The following is a 12,061-nucleotide window of genomic DNA, read 5'->3' as shown; positions in this document are numbered from 1 at the left end:
ATAGACCCGTTTTAGTCAATAAAATCACTTTTTGACATGATATATTATATAGACCCCTTTTTTGGGGATGCGTTTAATTATCAATCATCCCTCAAATAATAATTATGTCCAAATTATTAATTTAAAAAAAATATTGTGCATAGATATTAAAATATTATGTGAGCAAAAAAAATATTAATTACTATAGTCTTGAAAAGTTTTGTGTTAATACGGAATATAATAATATTATAGTACCTATTATATTTCTTACAATAAAGATATATTATCTACACGTACATACATTATACCCATCAGGATTTTTCTGGTTCTGAAGTTCAAATTCTGCTGTTTTTTTCCAGAGTTTATATATATTTTTCAGAAGTGTTTTCAATATTTTAAAAATAAAGTGAAATAACTTTTATTTACTTGTCGACTAATTTTGATGTACTCTGCAAAATATATTAAAATAAAAATTCTATGTTCAAATTTTGTTTTAATTTAGTCCAAAACAACAATAATAATCCATTCTTATTGTGAATTTAAATGGACCAGTATTAATACTGCGTGTTTCATCTGCTACTACTTTGGTGGTCTGTCTGAATTAAATAAAGTTTATTATCGTAATCATTTACATACATAATTCTGATTTATGGAGCCGAAAATGTCCAATGTTAGTTTATTTGTATTGCTAAATACTTCGCTGTAAATTTAAGCGTATCAGATATTTTTTTAATGTTTTCGTATCGAAAAATGAATTGTGCCCACTATTTAAATCGCGACTACTGGTTTAAATAAAGTTGACCAGCAATTTATCAACATGGTGGCATTTAGCTCTGAAGCTTCGTTGCTCTTTTGTGTGTTTATCGAATGTCAAACGTATTCATTCATGAATCAAAGTGAACAGATATTTTTTTTATTCAAATTTATTTTTATAAATACACAAAACCGAAATTCATTTCGGATACTTTCAATTTATATTTACACAACATGCTATTATATAAATTAATTTATTCAACAATGCATACTAATATAAACTAGCTCCGGCACTCTATATAAATACTTAGTTTATCTAAATTTAATTATTTTCAATTAGGATTATTAATTATTACCTACTAAATTTAAGAAATGATTTACTATTTTTCACTAACTACCTGCATCCAATTTTTTACTGGGCCTTATTTACTGCAGAATTTTAAAGCACCTAAGGTCATGAAATTCATTAATTCCAGATGATTTCTTTTATTTTGTTTACTGTCAATTCATGGTGGAACTGCATTGTATTGTTGTTTTTAGCTAATAAAACGCAATTTTTTAAACCGGTCCTAATATATTAATTAAAAGTGGAATAAGTACTATATATAAAAAAAATTGCGTTTTATTAAATAAAAACAACAATCCAGTTGATTTCCAAAAATACTTATTAAGGTGTACTTATTATTTCTGAAATAATTTCTGGAGAAAAATATTAGAGTAAAATTAATAGTAATCAAACGCAAAACATGTATCTTTGTACCTAGTCTTGATAATGGCGTAACAAGTAAATCGGTTGGCTTGAAAACACTGTAGAATTTAATGTAAAAAATATTAACATTTTTAAAATTAGTTACCAAGTATATTCTAACACATTTAAATATTAATGAATTGTAAGGCAATATTTTAATGGACTGTAATTTGGGTTTGGATGGGTAGTGTAGACTGAAAAATTCTAGGCCATAATCTTTAATCCTTTGGTAGGTAAAAAAAGGACTGCACTCTTGGCTTCTTTGCTCTTGAGTCACTTATGCACAGACTGTTTATTTTGTAGTTAGGTATATCACGATTTATTTGCGCGCGCTTTGTAAATCACGGTCTTTGCATATGTGCGCGGATCACCTTATGGTATTAATTTATATTAGTTTTAAGTGAATTTAATTGATTAATATTAACATTGCAGCGGTCAATGTGGCACTGATAATCAAATGCTCAGGAGACATTTGAATAATCTTGAATCTCGAGTGCTCATAGTTTTATAATAAAAATGAATAAATCCAGAATATAAGTGGCAATTATAAAGACGTCAATTATTATTTTTTTTATTTGTAGAACTTTCTTAGAACTTGTCTTAGGTTTAAAACCAATATAACTTTTATGCTGGATATTTTTTTTTCACAAAATCGGAAAATATTTTCCGATAATCCATGGCATGGAGCATTATTTAATATCTATATTTTGTTGGAGATCTTCTTTCACTATTACCAATTACTATGTATTCTCTTCAGATAATATGATCAATATACTAGAGAATGCAGCGTTGAAAAATATAAAAATATAATGAAGCTATGATTATGTGTATTATGGAATACGAAATAAAATATATATAGGGTTTCACTTAGTTCTATACACAAAGAATAACACATTTTGTATTAATTCGAAAATACGTCAATATAGCACGCATATTTTATAAAAATACTATGACAGCTGCTAAACTGATAGTGATATCAAACCGCGTTCTGTCACAGTAATCGTGGTCATTTAAAAAAATATAATAAAATGTATTTAAATTATCAATAATGGTTAAGGCTATACTTCAGTTGAGGCATGGTCTAAAAAGATCGTGACTAGGCGATGCACGGATTGTGCAAATGACGCGAGCCGAATGAAATATAATTTGTTATAAAAATTAAACACGCGTCCATTTAATGTTATGTTATTATTAAATTAGTAATAATAATAGTATATTCATTGACATGTTTTTTTTTCAAGTAAATGGGTAACGTTTTTTAGTCATCTTTACACGATTTAAGAATATATTCCTCTGATGCCATCACAAAAGAAATTGACGTGCTTACACTTCGACTGTCCGTCTCCGATTGGCGACGAGTGAAAAATTTCGTCCCACTTACTGTTGAAAATTATTTGCCGTTTCATTTATGTATGCTCTTAAACTATGCAGACAATATAATTTGAATAATTATAAATAACTTACAATAAATAATGAATTAGCTTTAAATAATTTAATCGTTGCTTTATCAGTATTTAACTGAATCACTTGACCCATTGTGGATGCAGTATAGTGGATTAATATATTATAAATAAGCCATGGAAATAATTTCGTGTGGTGCTGAGATGTGAGTTGACGAAATAAAATGTCAAAATTGTTGATATTACAATGAAAATGTAATGTACTATACCCACTCGTATGTATTTGCATATTTATTAATATCATAAATATTTAAAATGACTGCAAGAATTTTTGGTAATTTTGCGTGAATACTTGCAAGTTGGTAATGAAAGAATAATATATCACCTGTCATTAGTTTTATGGGCATATTTTCTTATTCAAATATGTGCATCTACATTTTCTTTGCCGCCGTTTGTTGAATATCCAATTCACTGATAAAATAACTATTAGCGATTCGTGGCATGTTATGCAATGATAAAAGTATAACAAGAAATATTATTTTTATGAACCGATTTAACAATTTTAATTAACTACCTACTTATAAAATATAACCATGTTTTTATAACATTTATATAGCTACAGCTGCTGACAAGGCGTGGGATAAGAGTAGAAATGACAGTATGATAACTATAGTCATAAGAATTTTACTACCCACTTTCCGTTGTATGCGCTACTGTACACAATAGAGACCCGGCTGCACTCGGACACCGGGTTTTAACATTCGCAAATGGCGCATTTCTTTACATCGCTGTTGAGAAGGTAGACATCTACTTACATCCATTGTACACAAGACACCAAACGTAATTTTCCGCAAAATAATGGAATTGCAGACTTTATGTCCGAAAACGGCTGCCTTCTACAAACAGGTAAAGAATAAAAGATGTGTCCTGGTCAAAGAAATAAAATTTTATCAATAATAAGTATTTTAATCACTTACATACTTAAACTTATTTTAAATTATTGCTAGACATATCATTGTAAGTACATATTATTATTATTATTTAATTATAAGGGTTATTTTCCTATATTTATATTATGTAAGAACTACTTCCGTTTCCATTATTTTAATTTTAAAATTCAAATTTCGGAAAACCTTCTGCCCATTCCATGCAAAATTAAAACAAAAAAAAAACAAACGAGCGTGATATCTAACGTCATTGTATAACAGATGTTAAAATTAATGATATTCAAACCAAATGCAATTCAGCGTTAAGGGGGGACATACTCAGTGTTGGTCAAAATGGAGCTTTTGTTCTATTTTGAAAGCATGATCCTGGATATACCTTAAACGTTGTAGATAATCTATTTATAAAATTTTGGAGCCTAATTATCCTTTATATTTATTTTAAACATTTGATGACCGCATAAAGTATTTTTATTACATAAAATAGTATTCTTTTAAACCTCTCGCTCTAATGTTTTAGAATATAGTCATATTTCGGTACATAACTGTGCAGTGGTGTTAAGATTTTTTACGTTTATTAATTTTTAAACGCATTTATCAAAACATTAGTATAATTTATGACGAGATAATTTTAGTAAAATATTTACGATAAAAAAATATATTGATAATCTCTGTGATCCCAAATTTGACAAGAATTAGGCATTTTATTATTCAAAAAATCGGCAAGATTAACACATTTGAAGATAATTCTAAAGATACTAATTATAAGCTATGTCTTTGACCATTCAAGTGTAATAAACATTCTACGAATAATGATTGCTTTATAATAATTATTGACCTAAGAATAAGATAGTGTTTTTTTGAAATACGTAATAAGAATGGGATGGGGGAGCTACTGTCGAAAACTACCCTATCAAGACTCGTAACTGGACAAAATCTGATATTCAAATGAAATTTTCAAAATGGCGTCCAGTGGTAGTTTTAAGTTCCATTTTTGGCCTATCTACAGATACGTTTGTAGGTCTGTACATGGATTCACAATAATAAGCAAATTTTTTCGCTACTGCTCACCACCAATGACAAAAAAACAAAAATTTCCTTTATACTAATTTCATTTCACAATCAAATAGCAAATCATTTTCAAGTTAGTAACTTATTTAAAAATAATTTTCTTGTATTGTATTATATTTTATAAAATAAATACTATTAAGTCGTGTGTATGTTCGTAATAATAAATAAGTATAAAATCTAGCTCCGGTTATTAGAACTATAAAATTAAACCGAAGGTTTATTGCGGAGCCGTTTGTATAGTAATTATTACATCGGTCGCCATTTTTATATTTTACGACTTAATTTTTATAATTTAAATATCGTTAAGAACATTTTATTTCGCTATTTGCGTTTTATAATTGTTTAGTGTTTAGTGCTTTTGCGATTATCTCAAAATATATGAATATAGAGGTTGTCGACTATGAAACTAATTTTGTTTAGGCTCGTTTGAGGCTATATCACTCACATTACTCACAAGTTTGTAACAATGTTTTACAATTTTCTTATTTTAGAACTACTTATAATTCGAGTGCTTAAAGTCAGAAAACGTTAACTACAAAAAAGTGTTTTTTTTTTTTTTTTTTGAGATAACGTTATTTTAAATTTATGGCTACATGCTAGTCAAACAACGTTATATGTCAATCTTTTCTAATTTCTTATTAAATCGTCAGTAAAGTTTAACGCTAACTACATAAGTTACCCTTGTTTTCATATATTTTTTAAAACTATCCCTATAAATTTTAACATCATCGTAAGCAAGATAAATGTACAATACACAAAAAAAATATAAAATATTAACATTAGGTTTTAAATAAACATTTCCCTTGTTGAGTTACAAGAATCTAAAATAACGATTTTTGGCTCTCCTGTAAAGTTGCACTTTTGTAGATAATGTTGTTTGACACTAAGTCCTCGAATTGCAAAAAAATACGTTTTACACTATAAAAACCATCAATATGTCTATATGCTCTAATGTTAAGAAAAGCTTACATAAAACTACCGAGATGCTTTATCTTGTCTTTAATGGGTATTTTTGTGGAGTCGGGCGCATAGATGGATTTCATGATTCATGATGTATGGCAGACACGTGTGGAAACGTAATACCTCGGACTCCATCTACTTTTACACTGATGTAAAATATGAGATATGAGGATATGACCCGCCGCCAAATTGAATTCCAAAGACACAATTTAATTTCCCTCATAGCAATTCCACCAAAAGAAATGATCTTTTTTATGCCTTTTACTTGGGCGATAATGGTTTATAAAAAATATACGATTGCATTGAAATGGCTCCCTCTATATTACTTTTGGAGCTTTTGATATTTCAAGAGAACATTTCGTGTGACATATGAATTTGGTTATCTTATCAAAAGAACTCGGCTGTCGTTTTCGTATTTGTAAGAAATTTGAACATATTACAAGTCACGTCGTTCAATAATAGCGAAAAAAGAGGTGCTACTAACGCTGCCATTAGTATTTTAAATGAATATTATTTTTTTGGTAAATACGATGTCTTTACATATTTTATGTAACTTAAAAATAGAAGTATAATTAATTTCTTATTTTAATGTTTACATAATATTATTCAATACTTTTGTATTTGTATGTTTTAAATATTTATAGTATGTTAACTATTGTACTAAATTTTTAGGTTATAAATTTAAAAAAAGTTAAAATCACCAGTACATCTATTGATATTAATACTATCGACTGAAGGTACTTGATGGAATTTGAATTTAAATAAAGGAAAGCTAAAACATTTTCAAGGGCAATACTGACCTATAGGTCATTAAACTGAGTATTATAAAAAAAGATGAGAGAATAAAATGACATCAAATGGTAATAAAATATTAATTAAAATGTCCGCAGCGAATGGGTTTTAACCCATTCGCCTAAAGGCACAAATTATATAGAATTATAAAAATATTAAAAATAATAGAGTTTGATATAAGTAGATAGCTATATTTTATATTTATATTTTTCAAATAAATCAATAAATTATATTGTCTTAGATAATGGCAGTTACTTATCTCAAAATTCTTTATGATGTAATATGATATAATATAATACTGATATAACAAGTATATTATGTTCATAATATACTTAAGATTTATAATAGCCATATTATATTATACATAATTAAAGTTTAGCGGCTTAAGCGTCAGCCTATAATATCATGGGTACCAGGTTCGAATCCTGGGTCTGGCAAGTACATATATTGTTTTTTAATTTGTGTATGAGTCAGAGTATGGACCTAATAGGTTGAGCAAGTGGCTGATATCCATTTCTCGTAAAAACCAAATCTGTTAATAAAAAACTTTTTCTCTGTGGAGGCCCATATGATCTCATTAGGATCGGACATGGTCGAAAAAAAATATATGCATAATTTAGAAACATCTCTGAAACATACCAATTAGAAAACAGCTTAAAAAAACATATGGCGCTATACTCGAATAAAATCTGCATTCACCCGATTCCGGGAAATTTACTTTACTAATTTAGTAAAGATAAGTGGAATCAGCTTGGAGAGGCCTTCATCCAGCAGTGGATAGATTCAGGCTGATTATGATGATGGTGATGACTAATTTAGCAACCTGCGCCTTACCTAATTACGTATAAATTTAGTAATACTCGTGCAGTTTAAGTATTTTTCAGATTTTACTAATATTAGAGGCATGCTTTTGTGAATCATCAAATGGTAAAACAGCCTCAAATCAGACGTACGTAGGTTCAAGTATCCAGCGACATATTTTATTCAAGATTTTATCTGATGTCTTTCCAAATAATGGATGTTCATTAAAAAATGTATAACATTTTCAAATCTTGTGAACCATTCGTTGAAAAAAATAATTGTTTATTTATCCACGTAAATGCTATCATCATCATCATCAGCCGGGGTCAATCCACTGCTGTATGAAGGCCTCCCCAAGCTTCTTCCAACTCTCTTGGTCCTGTGTCGTTTGCTGCCACGTATTTCCGCCGAACTTTACCAGTTCGTCAATCCAGCGGTTTTTAGGGCGACACTGTGGCTGTTTTGTGCCCCTTGGGTAACAATGGATGACAACATTTGTCCGTCCTTTCGGCGAGCAATGTGCCCCGCCCATCTCCATTTCAGCTGTTTGGCAACGTCTATTACATCGCGTACTCTTGTCTGCTTCCTAACCCATTCGTTTCTATTACGGTCCTTTCGCGTGATGCCCAACATACACCTCTCCATACCTCGCTTTGCGACTCTTAGCCTTTGGACATCTCTCGTGTTGAGAATCCACGTCTTGCAGCCATACGTGAGCACGGGTAGCACACATTGGTCGAACACCCTACGCTTAAGACACAATGGTAGGTCACTCTTGAAGAGTCTATTCAGACGTCCGAAAGCACTCCATCCCAGCTTTGTTTTTCGAGCAATTTCATTGTGCATGCTTCCGTCTATCGACACATGCTGTCCAAGATAGACGTAGCTGCTGACTTGCTCGAGTTGGGTGTCAATAATACAGATAATCACAGGGTCCGAAAATCAGTTCCTCATCACTTTTGTCTTTGAGACGTTTATCTTTAGGCCGACCGTTTGACTGACATCCGCGAGTTCTTGCATTCTACCTTGGTAAGACAAAAAATCTCCAAGGTAAATGCTATAATAATTATTAATATATTTAAATGAATAAATAAGTAAATTCTTGTTATTTTTAATTATAATAAAAAAAAATTGCATACTTTCTCAAGAACTAAGGTAAATCGTTTTGCCTATATGAATACATGAAAGTGTAATTTGGCTTTATTTTGATAGGGATATTATGAGTATTACTGTCATAAGAGAAATGGTCCTCAGTTGAATCCAGTTTTCACCTCTCATAAATTTCGAAACACGGATCATGCCCTTTCAAGGCTTACCACACGTGGAAACAATACTTATCATCTCCACCCGTAAGAGGCAATGAATAAGGGGTGATCCGTGGAAAACGGATTGTTTGGTAACTTCCGGGTCGAAATACCTGCGCCGTACAATCACCGACACCCAAGGGTTATCTTCCATACGGCACCTGTGGCTAGTCATTTTATTACCCACAAGCCCAGAGGATAATAAGTTTCCCCTAAGTAAGTAATAAAATGTTAATAAATTTCGAGGTCCAAGCCGCTTTTCCCGGCGCAAAACTGCCTAATCATAAAAAATTCAAGGAATGGATGTTTCATTCTGCCTGCAAGACGATATAAAATTCAAATAAACCCTTGCTGTATGACAACAAGAATGATTATCGCGAAAGATTTTTTACTTACCTTTTAAGTATTAACTTTACTTACTTAACCTTTATATTATACAAATTGTAAAATAAATACATTAAAAAATATATCCAATTACTTTTAAATAATTAATGAGTATGATATAGTATTTTAAGATTGCAATATTTTTTATTGAATATAATATATTATATATTAATAAAATGGAAAAAAAATCAGAAACAAAGCTATCACATTAATAATTCAGCTACTGAGTAATTATATTGGTAATGTCTTATTTGATAAAGTAAGATCACCACCCAGATTGCGCATGGGTCATCAGATCCCATTCGGTACATATACTATAATAAGTATGTTTCTTAAAGTATTGTTTCAATACGTACGATTAAATGTAATATACATATTGAGTTATATATTTCCTTTATACTGGCAACTTTAACTTATATGTGCAGACTTCAATTTTTTATAAAGGTCATGTAATATATTTTTTTAATATAATATTGTAAGTATATAATATCTCAGTGGTAGAAGGTGGATATAGGCTATTAAGATCCGACATTAATAGTGCACACTTACCGTTGTCAATCAAACCTATTTGTTTTCATTGAACTAATACTGCTAAGTGTAGACAGGGTTTGTTCGTTTTTAAAACTCAATGAAACTCCAAACCATATTAGATAATAGTCACAAAATATTTGTTTATCTATAAAATATCTAGATAGATGGTGGAATATTTCTGTCAAGTACCTATGGTTTGGTTTACGACTTAAATAATTAAAAAAAAAACTAACCTGCATCATTTGTAATATGTATTCTTAATTCAACGAAAACAAATAAGAATTACTGGAAAATTAGTGTACACCATTTTTGTCGGATCGCCTATAGTATACTTAAACTATTATGGTTTGGTTTAGGCAGGGTTTAATTGAATTTTAAAAACTAGCCAGCACTATTTGCAAATTGTATTCTTAGTTCAATGAGAACTAATAATATGTATTACTGACAAAGCTTAGTGTGCACTATTTATGCCAAATGTTAGCAGCCTACCTCCACCCCTCGCCACTGAATACTTATATATATTTACATTTTAAAATATGTGAAAAATATTTATGTTCCTATATATCTAGTGTCTTCTTTGAATTGAAATATCAACGTTTATATTTATATTTTCATTATAAAATATATGAAAAAATATTCCGTAAATATCACGAAGGTATTAAGATACGACTGATAGAAATAAATATATGAATAAATAATTTATAATAAGTATATTTATTTTTATTAAATGTTTCATTTTTTTATAAAGAAAGAGAATAAATTTAAATATTCATATTGAAATTTAATTTATAAAAGAAAAATTAGGATAGAAAATATTGTAAAGTAGGAATTTGTGAATAAGCTACCTTGCTTTAAAATAAAGTTACATATCATATAAATTAGTAGAAATTTCATTATTATTACAATAAACTTTGATATTATTTTTCTTCGAAAGTAAAACTGAAAAAATACGTTTAATTTAACTTTTATTTTATAAAATGAAACGAATTAAAAACGAGACGAGGCTAACGCACCGTAATACCTGTTTAAAAGTTTTGGACTTGATTCGATGAAAAGCTTATTGAAAAAGCCCACGCACACTCAATATCAAATATAATAAATCAAAAAATGCCTTGGGTATTAATTCTCTCCAAGAACCCTGCCTGAAAGACTGCGTTTGCATTGAATAAAACCTTTATCTACAGGACTCGACCTCATATTTCAACTAGCACCAAGTAAATTATTGAAATTACTCGGAAATGAAATTAAATTATTTTTGCATATCATGTATCTAATAATATATCTACATAATATTGTGATTCTCGGGTTTTGTGAACGCATTAATTTTCATTATTACTAAAATGAAACGCGTATATACAGTAAGAAAAAATATTGCCAGTTATATAAATTATGCTGAATAGAAAGTACTTATTTAAATTTATAAAAAATTCTGTATAGTGTTGGGAAACATAGCATATTAATAATATAAACATACCACGTTACATAGGTAAGGTGGTTTAAATAGATAATTTCACTTGCTTTACATTTTTTTTTACTGAATAACTTTACATTATTGAATATATTGTGTAATTCACTGTGTAATCATTTTATACAAAAAATAATGTGTCAATTAAGCACAGTATAATGATAAAACTTTTTTATACTTAATCTTTTACTTTTTGGTTCTTTTGCGTGTGAGTCAAAAAATTCAACAAACATTCTTGAATTTTCGTATTAATCTCTTTGATGTTATAACATTATTAAGTTTCTTTGGTAGGTATATTATCTTACTAAGAACTTTTTAATGTAGATTATTTTATCCCTTTTTTAACTCAGATGTAGGTAAGTATTATAACAAAAAAACATATTGCTACAAAAAACTTCGTTAAAAATATTATTATATTTGTTATATTAATGGAATATAAAAACATATTTTCCCAAGGTAATCAATTCATTGAAATCAAAATATATATTATTAATATACGACAAAATTGAGAAACTTAACAGCGTACATAAGTGAAACGGCAAATAATTTTCAACAGTATGTGGGACGTAATTTCGGCCGCGTTGCCAGTCATAGAGTGATAGTCGACCTGTGAGCACGTCAATTTGTTTTGTGATTGCGTTGGAGGAATATATTCTTAAATCGTGTAAAGATGACTAAAAAACGTTCCGTATGTACTTGAAAAAGAAAACATGTCAATGAATATACTATTATTATTACGAATATAATAATAGACATAACATGAAAAGGACGCATGTTGAATTTTTATGACAAATTATATTTAGTTCGGCTTGCGTCATTTGCACAATCCGCGCATCGCCTAGTCAAGATATTTTTAGACGACGCCTCAGCTAAGGTATAGCCTTAAAATAATGTATGCCTTTGAAACCAAATTGTGTATAAAGTAATAA

This window comes from Rhyacophila brunnea, unplaced genomic scaffold, assembly GCF_057557595.1.
Source record: "Rhyacophila brunnea isolate RB1 unplaced genomic scaffold, BYU_Rbru_1.0 scaffold_8, whole genome shotgun sequence".
Taxonomy (NCBI): domain Eukaryota; kingdom Metazoa; phylum Arthropoda; class Insecta; order Trichoptera; family Rhyacophilidae; genus Rhyacophila; species Rhyacophila brunnea.
This window is presented reverse-complemented; position numbering follows the sequence as displayed.